The 12,118-nt window shown below is 48.8% G+C and overlaps 1 protein-coding gene across 4 annotated transcripts in view; it reads left to right on the forward strand.

Annotated features, from left to right (window-relative positions):
* The first annotated feature begins 7,669 nt into the window (after positions 1-7,669).
* JADE1 (jade family PHD finger 1) overlaps positions 7,670-12,118 on the forward strand; it is a 145,022-nt gene continuing 140,573 nt past the window's right edge. Inside the window, exon 1 of one of the 4 annotated variants that reach the window (XM_077279133.1) lies at positions 7,670-7,910. The gene's annotated coding sequence lies outside the window, so the exon portion shown is untranslated. Of the gene's footprint in view, positions 7,911-8,302; positions 8,569-9,265; positions 9,571-12,118 lie in introns of those variants that run through there. The other 3 variants (XM_077279135.1, XM_077279134.1, XM_077279136.1) reach the window with 3 other exon arrangements.

A 12,118-nucleotide genomic window follows, 5' to 3' on the forward strand; every position in this document is an offset into this window, starting at 1 on the left:
TTGCCGAAATAACTTTGCAAAGTCTCCGTTTTCGCCTGTCAATCAGGCTGGTCAGGTCGCATGGGCGTTGTCTTCTCCCAGATTTGGCGTAGTTTTCCGTTGGTGGCGTAGTGGTGTGCGCATGCCCAAAGTCCGGAATCCTCTTCCAGGGGATTTAAAATAGCGCGGTGTTCGTTATTGCATTGGTGATCGGTGGGCGCGGCCATCTTCCTTTGGCCGCGCGTGCGCAGAAGCGGCGCTCTGCTGGCCGCGGCTTCAGGAAAATGGCCGCCGCGATATCCATCTGCGCACGCGCGGCATCCCGCGGCCATTTTCCTGAAGCCGCGGCCAGCAGAGCGCCGCTTCTGCGCACGCGCGGCCAAAGGAAGATGGCCGCGCCCACCGATCACCAATGCAATAACGAACACCGCGCTCTTTTAAATCCCCTGGAAGAGGATTCCGGACTTTGGGCATGCGCACACCACTACGCCACCAACGGAAAACTACGCCAAATCTGGGTGAAGACACCACGCCCATGTGACCTGACCAGCCTGATTGACAGGCGAAAACGGAGACTTTGCAAAGTTATTTCGGCAACTTAGGTGGGTAATAAACGCATAACACACACACTAATGTAACGCCCACCTCTGCCCCTATTTAACGCTATTTTTATCCCATCTTCCAAAAACGTGGTGACAGGTTCCCTTTAAAGACCAACCTGACCTGCTCCACATGCGAATCCCAATTATCAGAAAAAACCAAAATATCATCCAGATAAACAATCAAAAATTTATCCAGATACTTCCGGAAAATGTCATGCATAAAGGACTGAAAAACTGAAGGCGCATTGGAGAGCCCAAAAGGCATCACCAAGTACTCAAAATGACCTTCGGGCGTATTGAATGCGGTTTTCCATTCATCACCTTGCTTAATGCGCACAAGGTTGTACGCACCACGAAGGTCTATCTTGGTGAACCACTTGGCACCCTTAATCCGGGCAAACAAGTCAGACAACAGCGGTAAAGGATACTGAAATTTGACAGTGATCTTATTTAAAAGCCGATAATCAATACAAGGTCTCAAAGATCCGTCCTTTTTTGCCACAAAAAAGAATCCCGCACCAAGAGGGGAAGAAGACGGACGAATATGTCCTTTTTCCAGAGACTCCTTGATATATGAACGCATAGCGGTATGTTCAGGTACCGACAGATTAAACAGTCTTCCCTTAGGAAATTTACTGCCTGGGATCAAATCTATAGCACAGTCACAGTCCCTATGAGGAGGCAGTGCACTGGACTCAGACTCACTGAAGACATCCTGATAATCAGACAAATACTCCGGAACTTCCGAAGGCGTAGAAGAAGCAATAGACACAGGCAGGGAATCCTCATGAATACCACGACAGCCCCAACTTGAGACTGACATAGCCTTCCAGTCCAGGACTGGATTATGGGTCTGTAACCATGGCAGCCCTAAAACGACCAAATCATGCATTTTATGTAAAACCAGGAAACGTATCACCTCGCGGTGTTCAGGAGTCATGCACATGGTAACCTGAGTTCAATACTGCGGTTTATTTGCTGCCAATGGTGTAGCATCAATACCCCTAAGAGGAATAGGATTTTCTAATGGTTCAAGAGTAAATCCACAGCGTTTAGCAAATGAGAGATCCATGAGACTCAGGGCAGCACCTGAATCTACAAACGCCATGACAGGATAAGATGACAGTGAGCAAATCAAAGTTACAGACAGAATAAATTTAGGTTGCAAATTACCAACGGTGACAGGACTAACAACCTTAGCTATACGTTTAGAGCATGCTGAGATAACATGTGTAGAATCACCACAGTAGTAGCACAAGCCATTCCGGCGTCTATGAATTTTCCGCTCATTTCTAGTCAGGATTCTATCACATTGCATTAAATCAGGTGTCTGTTCAGACAACACCATGAGGGAATTTGCGGTTTTTCTATCACATTGCACCGAATTAGGTGTCTGTTCAGACAACACCATGAGGGAATTTGCGGTTTTGCGCTCCCGCAACCGCCGGTCAATTTGAATAGCCAGTGCCATAGTATCATTCAGACCTGTGGGAATGGGAAAACCCACCATAACATTCTTAATGGCCTCAGAAAGGCCATTTCTAAAATTAGCGGCCAGTGCACACTCGTTCCAATGTGTCAGCACGGACCATTTCCGAAATTTTTGGCAATACACTTCAGCCTCGTCCTGCCCCTGAGACATAGACAGCAAGGCCTTTTCTGCCTGAATCTCAAGATTGGGTTCCTCATAAAGTAAACCGAGCGCCAGAAAAAACGCATCAAGATCAGCCAATGCCGGATCTCCTGGCGCCAGCGAAAAAGCCCAATCCTGAGGGTCGCCCCGTAAGAACGAAATAACAATTTTTACTTGCTGAGCAGAATCTCCTGATGAACAGGGTCTCAGGGACAAAAACAATTTACAATTATTCACGAAATTCCTAAACTTAAACCTGTCTCCGGAAAACAGTTCAGGAATCGGTATTTTAGGTTCTGACCTAGGATTTCTGATAACATAGTCTTGTATGCCCTGCACACGAGTAGCCAGCTGGTCCACACTTGTAATCAAGGTCTGGACATTCATGTCTGCAGCAAGCATAGCCACTCTGAGGTAAAGGGGAAGGAGAGAAAAAAAAAACTCAGAATCTTCTTTCTTATAATCCCTCTTCTGCAATGCATTAAACATTTAATACTGGCCTGGCAAACTGTTAGGACCCCAATGGCGAGGGTCTCAGAGGAACGTGGAAGTCTGCAGAATACAAAAATCCAGCTCATAGGGCAGTGGTAACTGGGTTGACCATATATCTACACCTAACGCCAACACTAGAAGTAGCCGGGGATCATTCCTACGTTGATTCTAGATGACACGCGCCAGCCAGAGAATCTAGCTACCCCTAGTAGAGGAAAACAAAGACCTTTCTTGCCTCCAGAGAAGGGGACCCCAAAGCTGGATAGAAGCCCCCCACAAATAATGACGGTGAGGTAAGAGGAAATGACAAACACAGAAATGAACCAGGTTTAGCACAGAGAGGCCCGCTTACTGATAGCAGAATAAAGAAAGGTAACTTATATGGTCAACAAAAACCCTATCAAAATCCACACTGGAAATTCAAGAACCCCCGAACCGTCTAATGGTCCGGGGGGAGAACACCAGCCCCCTAGAGCTTCCAGCAAAGGTCAGGATATAGATTTGGAACAAGCTGGACAAAAATACAAAACCAAAACAAATAGCAAAAAGCAAAAGGCAGACTTAGCTGATATAACTGGAACCAGGATCAGTAGACAAGAGCACAGCAGACTAGCTCTGATAACTACGTTGCCAGGCATTGAACTGAAGGTCCAGGGAGCTTATATAGCAACACCCCTAACTAACGACCCAGGTGCGGATAAAAGGAATGACAGAAAAACCAGAGTCAAAAAACTAGTAACCACTAGAGGGAGCAAAAAGCAAATTCACAACAGGTTGCAGTCTCTAATCATGCTGGACCTTACTCCGTCCAGTTACCATGGGTGACTGCACGGTTCCCCACATGCTGGGTTACCTTCCAGGAGCTCCTGCTCCATACTCTGACTCCTGCCAGTACTCTCTCTCTCAGGGAAGCTGCCGAACTGGGATCACCGTCCCGGGCAATGCCTTGCTCACCAGGCCACCTGACAGTCCAGATCCTCAGACGGGCTGTAGCTTCCCCAAACGCAGTGCCATTACGGACTCTGCACACGAGTCCTCTCTGTGCGCTATTCAGGATGTCCATCCCCATCTGGGACCGTCCAACACACAGGCCCCCAGGTCCAAGGCCTCCCCCATGTGCTCTTCAGGGATCTAGTCCTACTCCCAGGACCTCCCAACACAGAGGCCCTCCAGGACCTGGCACACAGACCACTCAGGTCCATCCATCTTTTTCCCATGTGACCTCATGGTCACATTATATACTTGTAACCACTCCCATAGGTGGGAGGTGGCTAGTTCAACCATTATAACCACAGATATGCCTCCATGCATATCCTGAGGAGCACATGCAGTGCCCCCTAGCTGTAACAAGGGTCACTGAATCACACTATCTAAACTATCATCTATTATATCTATCATCTATCTATCTCATTCCTTCTATCAATAGATAGATCTATACATAGATAGATTCTATTCTATCATCTATACCCATCTCTCATTCCTTCTATTATACCTATCATTTATCTATCTCATTTCTTCTATCAAGATAGAATCTATGTATAGATCTATCTATTCTATCATATATACCTATCTCTCATTCCTTCTATTATACCTATCATTTATCTATCTAATTTCTTCTCTCGATAAATAGAAGGAATGACCTAGATAGATAAATGAGATATTATCTATCGTTCTATGTATAGATCTATCGTTCTATGTATAGATCTATCGTTCTATGTATAGATCTATCGTTCTATGTATAGATCTATCGTTCTATGTATAGATCTATCGATCTATGTATAGATCTATCGATCTATGTATAGATCTATCTATTATATCTATCTCATTCCTTCTATCTAATCGATAGATGGAAGGAATGGGATAGATAGCTAGATAGAAGGAATGAGATAGATATATGGTTAGATAGATATATGGATAGATAGAAGGAATGAGATAGATATATGGATAGTTAGATAGATATATCTATCTACATCTATCCATAGATTATCTATAGATAGAAATATGAATAGATGTATCTATCTCATTCGTTCTATCCTATCTATCCCATATCTATCTATGGATAGATATAGAAAAAAAAAAACAACAACCAGCACTCCAAATGTGAACACGAGCACGCTGCAAACTGCATCATATAGATAAAAAAAAGAAGACAGAAGCACATGTGCTGCGCCGCCGCAAGGTATATCACAGGGCCCTATGTGTGGGGTGCGATGATGCCGGATGTGTGCAATGAACACATCCGGCATCATCGCGTCACAGAAGGGGGCGGGGCTTAGGGCGCGCTGGCCATCCTGAAAGTGGACACATACCCTTAGCCATGTGAAAACACAGACAAATGTTCAATATAGATTATACTTCTCAAAAATATTTTTGCACAAAATTTTTTTTCCATGAAACTTACAGTAATAGATGAAATGAAGGTTCTTGGTGCATAAATTGCCCAATTCATGTGTGCCCATCAACCACAGCAAGGTGACCTCCCTCTGATGGGTCCTACTCTACCGTACATGTCACTTTTGGGCCACCAGCCTACAACTACGGACAAAACATGTCACTCTACGGCTAAACCTACAATTTATGGGCAGGTAGAACGGATTACGGCCACCTGCACGGTCAATGGGAGGAGTGCAAGATCAGCCTGGAGGCAGCCAGCATCCAATGACTAAATAGAGAAAAAAAAACCACCCAGCACTCCTAATGTGAACACGTGCATGCTGCAAAACTGTATTATATATGATGCAGTTTGCAGCGTGCACGTGTTCACATTAGGAGTGCTGGTTGGCTTTTGGAGACAATGGCTCCTGCAGTGCATCACTGAAGAGGTTACCTGAGTTCAGGCTCTCATTTTATGGCAAAGCTGCGTGGGAATTTTCCCACACAGCAGTGCCACAAGTGTAAGTAGGAACTATTTCTCACAGAGGCGGAGGATACAGTGCGGAAGGATACCTTCCGTCATTGTATCCTGGAGCGCGGTCGCATCAGTTAATGTGGCTGCTCTCCACGGGAGATCGTCGTGAAACACTCGTATTAATTGGATATCTGCGGACACAGGGAGTAAGAGTATTAAAATAAACAATAATGTTGTATGTACTGTATGTGTTGTGTATATGTACTACTGTATATATCAATATGTGTTGTATGTCATATGTTGTTGTATGTGCTGTATGTCATATGTACTGTTGTATGTGCTATATGTCATATGTTCTGTTGTATGTGCTGTCATATGTATGTACTGTTGTATGTTATATGTACTGTTGTATGTGCTGTATATTATATGTTGCATGTTCTGTTGTATGTACTGCTGTATGTTGCATGTAGTATGTGCTGTATGTCATATGTTGTATGTCATGTTCTGTTATATGTGCTATGTCATATGTACTGTTGTATGTCATTGTATGTTCTGTTGTATGTAGTTGTATGTGCTGTACGTTGTATGTTGTTGTATGTACAGTATGTACTGTATGTTGTATGTACTGTTGTATGTAGTATGTTCTGTGTCATATGTACAGTTTGTTGTATGTTATGTGCTGTATGTACTATGTGTGTGTGTTTGTTTTTTGCAGTCCCATCAGACGATGCCTGCACGCACGCAAACACCCAAAGACCCCCCCCCCCCCGCACAGCCCCGCAGACCCTGGCCGCACAATCCCCCCCCCCCCACTTCCCTCCTCCCGATCTGCAGCGTTTCCCCCGCAGCTAAACCGCAGATCGTTTTTACATCTGCGGTTTTGCTGCGGATGTGCCCGACTCAATGCAAGTCTATGGGTGCAGAAACGCTGCAGATCCGCACAAAGAATTGACATGCTGCAGAAAAAAACAACACTGCGTTTCCGTGCGTTGTATTCCACAGCATGTGCACAGCGAATTTGGTTTTCTATAGGTTAACATGCTACTGTTAAACGCATGGAAAACTGCTGCGGATCCGTGGGAAAATCCGCAACGTGTGCACATAGCCTAAGTAAACTTCTGGTTTTAACAGTATATATATATATGCACATAGCCTAAGTAAACTTCTGGTTTTAACAGTATATATATATATATATATATATATATATATATATATATATATATATATACATATACACATACATACATACACAGTGTGCTGTAATCACAGACCTGAATGAATGGAAGGTGTCAGGTACGGTCCCACGGTCAGGAATTGCTGCGGTTTTGACCCTGCTTATTTATGCAGCGGCCGCAGCACTTCTATGTGCACCTGCATGTCAGGCCACGTTCACACGGTCAGTCTTTTACCTCAGTATTCGTAGCCAAAACCAGAGGTGCTGATGCGTTTCTATTATGCTTTTCCTCTGAGGGTAGTGACCACAGGCTGGATTACAGCCAGATTAGCTGCGGATTGAACGCTGCGCACAACCGCAGCGTCCAGATGTTACAGCATAGACCGCAGCATGTCCATTTACCTTGCAGTGACGCTCTGCCGCCGAAAGGTAAATCACAGAGCCCCATGGATAGGGTGAACACATCCGGAATCACCGCGCGTACAAAAGGGGGCAGCGCGAGTTTTCCGCCCCAGCAATCCGGACCGTGGACACGCACCCTGACTGGGCCACTCCTGATTCTGGCTTTCACATACTGAGGTAACTACTGACCAAATACTGAACGTGTGAACGGGCCCAAGACCCCGCGGCGTCTCTGGAGGCATAGTGGACATGGGATTTCTAGGAATCACATCCCCTGTGCTGTCACAGCTGGACAATGCTCACACAGCGTCAAACCCGCAGCAATGCCTGACTGTAGGCACATAGCCACCACACAAACACACATTTGCTTTTCACTGTCAGGGCTCTCGGCCGTTACCGCACGCACTATATGGCGCCATTCACACGGCTCTGTGCCCGGGCTACAGAAAGTTGTGGGAGGCGGAGGGAGCTAGCCGAGGTGATGTGAGAGCCGTATCTGCGACATTCGCCGTGGGGCGCACACGCGTGTCCCGTGCACTCGGCCCTCAGCGCTGCCGTGTGTCCCTCCTCCCTCCGGAGCGGCGCTCTGCAGATCAGTGCTCCCCCCTGTGGCAGCAGTGACCCAGAAATGAGTGCGAGGAGCCAGCGCGTCCTTCCTCCATAACAAGTAAATAACGTCAGTGCAGAGTGCATGTGTGAGGGGAGCGGAGCCGCCGTCTGCCGCCGCCGCCCGGCCACCGCTCCACGCCGCGCCCGCCGGACACCCGGATCCACGGCCAGGTACGGTCACCCCAGCCTGCCAGCGGCGGCCCGCACTGAGCGGCCAAGGTCGCTGCTTGGTGGAAAAATAACCGAGTACGTCATTAATATGGCGCCAAACCGCTGGTGTGAGAGGCTGAAGCGCTGTCCCGTGGCGGCTGCGGCGCGGCCGAACTTTCGGGGGTTGGGCAGAGTTGTGCTAGGACACGCGGAACGTGACCTGCTGGGGAACACGAGGGCGCCCCCCGCTCGTCTGGCGGCTGTGCTGCATTCACGTGTTATGTGCGGCCCGGGAGTGCTGGGACTTGTGGTACCAAGGGGGTGTACAGGTTGCGTTACCCTCTTGGGGGAGGGGCGTGACGGGGCAGGTGCATGGGCTCTGGCGGCACCGGGCCGTGAGGGGTTAACGACTCGTTGTCTCCCGGCCCGGTCGCCATGTAACGGATTGCACGCGCCGCTCAGCCAATGAGCTGGCCTGTCATGTGGCTGGTTTGAATTGCGTGGCGCGCTGTCATTGGGGAGAGCAGGCCGTGTTTATCTCGCCGTCGCCTCGGAGCGGGGGACTAATGCCGCGGGAACACGTGGCTGCTGGAAGTTCCACGCCTGAGTGTGCTGGAGGAGGGGGACGCGGCACTAAGCAGTGCACTGGAGGAGCAGCCAATCACATGCTAGTGTTCAGGTGTGGGAAATTGAAAGCGTTAACCTGATTGGTTGCTATGTGCAACTACGCAGCTGCAGAGCAGGACGGTTGCCCCTCAGTGTGACTGACAGTATGGTGTAAACCCCGGCCCTGCCGTGCCGTGGTGTGCTGCCCTGCCCGGCTGTGGTGTGCTGCCTGGGGTGACAGTGCTGCCCTGCCCGGCTGTGGTGTGCTGCCCGGGGTGACTGTGCTGTCCTGCTGTGGTGTGCTGCCCGGGGTGACTGTGCTGTCCTTCTGTGGTGTGCTGCCCGGGGTGACTGTGCTGACCTGCTGTGGTGTGCTGCCCGGGGTGACTGTGCTGACCTGCTGTGGTGTGCTGCCCGGGGTGACTGTGCTGTCCTGCTGTGGTGTGCTGTCCTGCTGTGGTGTGCTGTCCTGCTGTGGTGTGCTGTCCTGCTGTGGTGTGCTGCCTGGGGTGACAGTGCTGCCCTGCCCGGCTGTGGTGTGCTGCCCGGGGTGACTGTGCTGTCCTGCTGTGGTGTGCTGCCCGGGGTGACTGTGCTGACCTGCTGTGGTGTGCTGCCCGGGGTGACTGTGCTGACCTGCTGTGGTGTGCTGCCCGGGGTGACTGTGCTGACCTGTTGTGGTGTGCTGCCCGGGGTGACTGTGCTGTCCTGCTGTGGTGTGCTGTCCTGCTGTGGTGTGCTGTCCTGCTGTGGTGTGCTGCCCAGGGTGACTGTGCTGTCCTGCTGTGGTGTGCTGCCCGGGGTGACTGTGCTGACCTGCTGTGGTGTGCTGCCCGGGGTGACTGTGCTGTCCTGCTGTGGTGTGCTGCCCGGGGTGACTGTGCTGCCCTGTTGTGGTGTGCTGCCCGGGGTGACTGTGCTGTCCTGCTGTGGTGTGCTGCCTGGGGTGACTGTGCTGTCCTGCTGTGGTGTGCTGCCCGGGGTGACAGCGCTTGCCCATGTACCTGGCAGCCATTGTTACAGCTCTGTGTCCTCACTGAGGCAGCGCAGCCTTTGTATCCATGGACTCTTACAGGTATTGGCTAATAACAAATGGGGCTCCGAGTGTCACAGGCCCCATAGTGTAATGGCTGTGACAGCCGCACGACTGCGGAGACCCCCAGAGCGGAGCTGCAGATATTGGCAGATGTGACTGTAGTTCACGCCTTACTATCAGTGACCTGACGGACATCGCTATAACGCCTCATTCACATCAGCCGATTCTTCATCCATGTACAGAATAGAGCGTGTGTATATTATATATACATCTATATGTATAAACGCTGTGTGTGCGCGCGTTCAGGTGAGGCTTGTTCACACACAATATATAATACGTTGGGTACAGTAATACAATGCATTATGTGCTGAATATTTTTTTCATAATTTGGGAAAGTTCTGAAACGTCCTATAAATGTCTGTTCTGTTCCTGATATCAGGATCTGGGCTTTTAGTGGAGATGAATCTGTGCTGCACTTTATATACAGTGGGGAAAATATGTATATGATACAGCAGAAAAAGAGTACTTAAAGGGATCCTGTCACCAGGAATAAAGCTGTTACCCTGCAGATATGGGGTTAATCTGCAGGGTAACTGCGTTATGATGCTGTCTGGCACCCGCACTTAGCCGTAAGCAGCGAGGAGAAGATTATCTTTATTCTCCCCTCCAGCATTTGGTTTCAGTCATGGGGGCGGGGCCAGTTCAGTCACATTCTGAGTAACCCTGTCCCCGCCCCCATGACTGACACTGACTGTACATTGGGGCCCGGGGTGCGGTTACAGCGGCTGCTCTGTATACTCAGAGTGGTGACTCACAGCCCCGCCCCCATGACTGAAACCAAATGCTGGCGGGGAGAATAAGGCTATGTGCCCACATGGCGTTTTTTTAATCATTTTTGCCACGTTTTTCCGCTGCAGAAACGCTTAAAAAACGCATCCCATTATTTTTAATGTATTCCGCAATTGTGCCCATTCTGCGTTTTTTCCCGCAGCAGAAATGCATCGCTGAAAAAAAAAAACCAGAATGTTCAATAATTTTGCGGAATTGTGGCGATTTTGCCACTATAGAATTGTATTGGGACGCATGGAAAAAAAAAATGCATGAAAAACGTGACAAATGCGGAAAAAACTCTAGAAAAATGCGAGCGGATTTCCTGGTAAGGGAGTCCGGTTTTGAAGAGGAAAATTCTGCTTAGACTCTGCAACGTGGGCACATGGCCTAAAGATCATCTCCCCGCTGCTTTCGGTTATGTGCAGGCGCCGGACAGGTTAAAAGCGAGATTCCTGGTGACAGGTTCCCGTTAACATTTGGTACAGAAACCTTTGTTTGCAGTTACAGAGGTCTGACAATTCCTGTAGTTCTTGACCAAGTTTGCACGCACTGCAGCAGGGATTTTGACCCACTCCTCCATACAAATTGTTCAGGTTTCGTGGGCTGTTGCTTGGCAACATTGAATTTCAGCTCCCTTCAAAGATTTTCTATTGGGCTCAGGTCTGGACACCGGCTAGGCCACTCTAGGACCTTGAAATGCTTCTTACGGAGCCACCCCTTAGTTGCCCTCAATGTGTGTTTCAGGTCATTGTCATGCTGGAAGACCTAGCCACAATCCATCTTCAGTGCTCTTAGGGTATGTGTCCACGTTCAGGAAACGCTGCGTTTTTGACGCAGTGTTGAGCCGCAGCATCAAAAACGCAGCGTCCAGATGTTACAGCATAGTGGAGGGGATTTAATGAAATCCCGTCTCCACTGTGCATTAAAAAACGCATGCGTTTTTCCCGCAAAAACGCACATGCGGTGCGTTTTATAAGAACGCAGCATGTTGCTACAATGAGCAAAACACGCAGGAACACCGCAGGTGACAAGCCAGTGACCTCAGGTGCATTTTTGGTCAGGATTTTACCTGCATAAAATCCTGACCAAAGCCTGAAGCAAACCTGAACGTGGACACATACCCTTACTGAGGGAAGGAGGTTGCTGGCCAAAATCTCGCGATACGTGACCCCATCCATCCTCCCTTCAATACAGTGCAGGTGTCCTGTCCCCTTTGCAGAAAAGCACCCCCAAAGTATGAGGTCTCCCACCATGCTTCATGGTTGGGATGTTGTTCTTGGGTTGTACTCATCCTGATTCCTCTGAACACGGCGAGTGGAGTTGATACCAAAAAGTTCTATTTTTGGTCTCATCAGACCACATGACCTTCTCCCATGCCTCTGTATCATTCAGATGGTCATTGGCAAACTTCAAATGTGCCTGGACATGTGTTGGCGTGAGCAGGGAAACCTTGCGTGCCCTGCTGGATTTTATTCCATGACCGTGTAGTGTGTTACTAAGGCCGGGGACACACTTAACGTATAAAAAAACGGTCCGTTTTTCACGGCCGAGAATCGCACAAATGTTTCAAAAACAGTGATCCGTGTGCAGTGCGAGGATGCGATTTCCTCGCATCAAATGATCCGTGTGACATCCGTATGGCATCCGTATGCCGAGATTTTCTCGCAAGTTTGCGAAACCGACATCTAATGGATTTATGTGCTCAAATGTTCGGGAAAACATATATACTATATATATATGTGTCATTGAGACACAT

This window comes from Ranitomeya variabilis, chromosome 1, assembly GCF_051348905.1.
Source record: "Ranitomeya variabilis isolate aRanVar5 chromosome 1, aRanVar5.hap1, whole genome shotgun sequence".
Classification (NCBI taxonomy): domain Eukaryota; kingdom Metazoa; phylum Chordata; class Amphibia; order Anura; family Dendrobatidae; genus Ranitomeya; species Ranitomeya variabilis.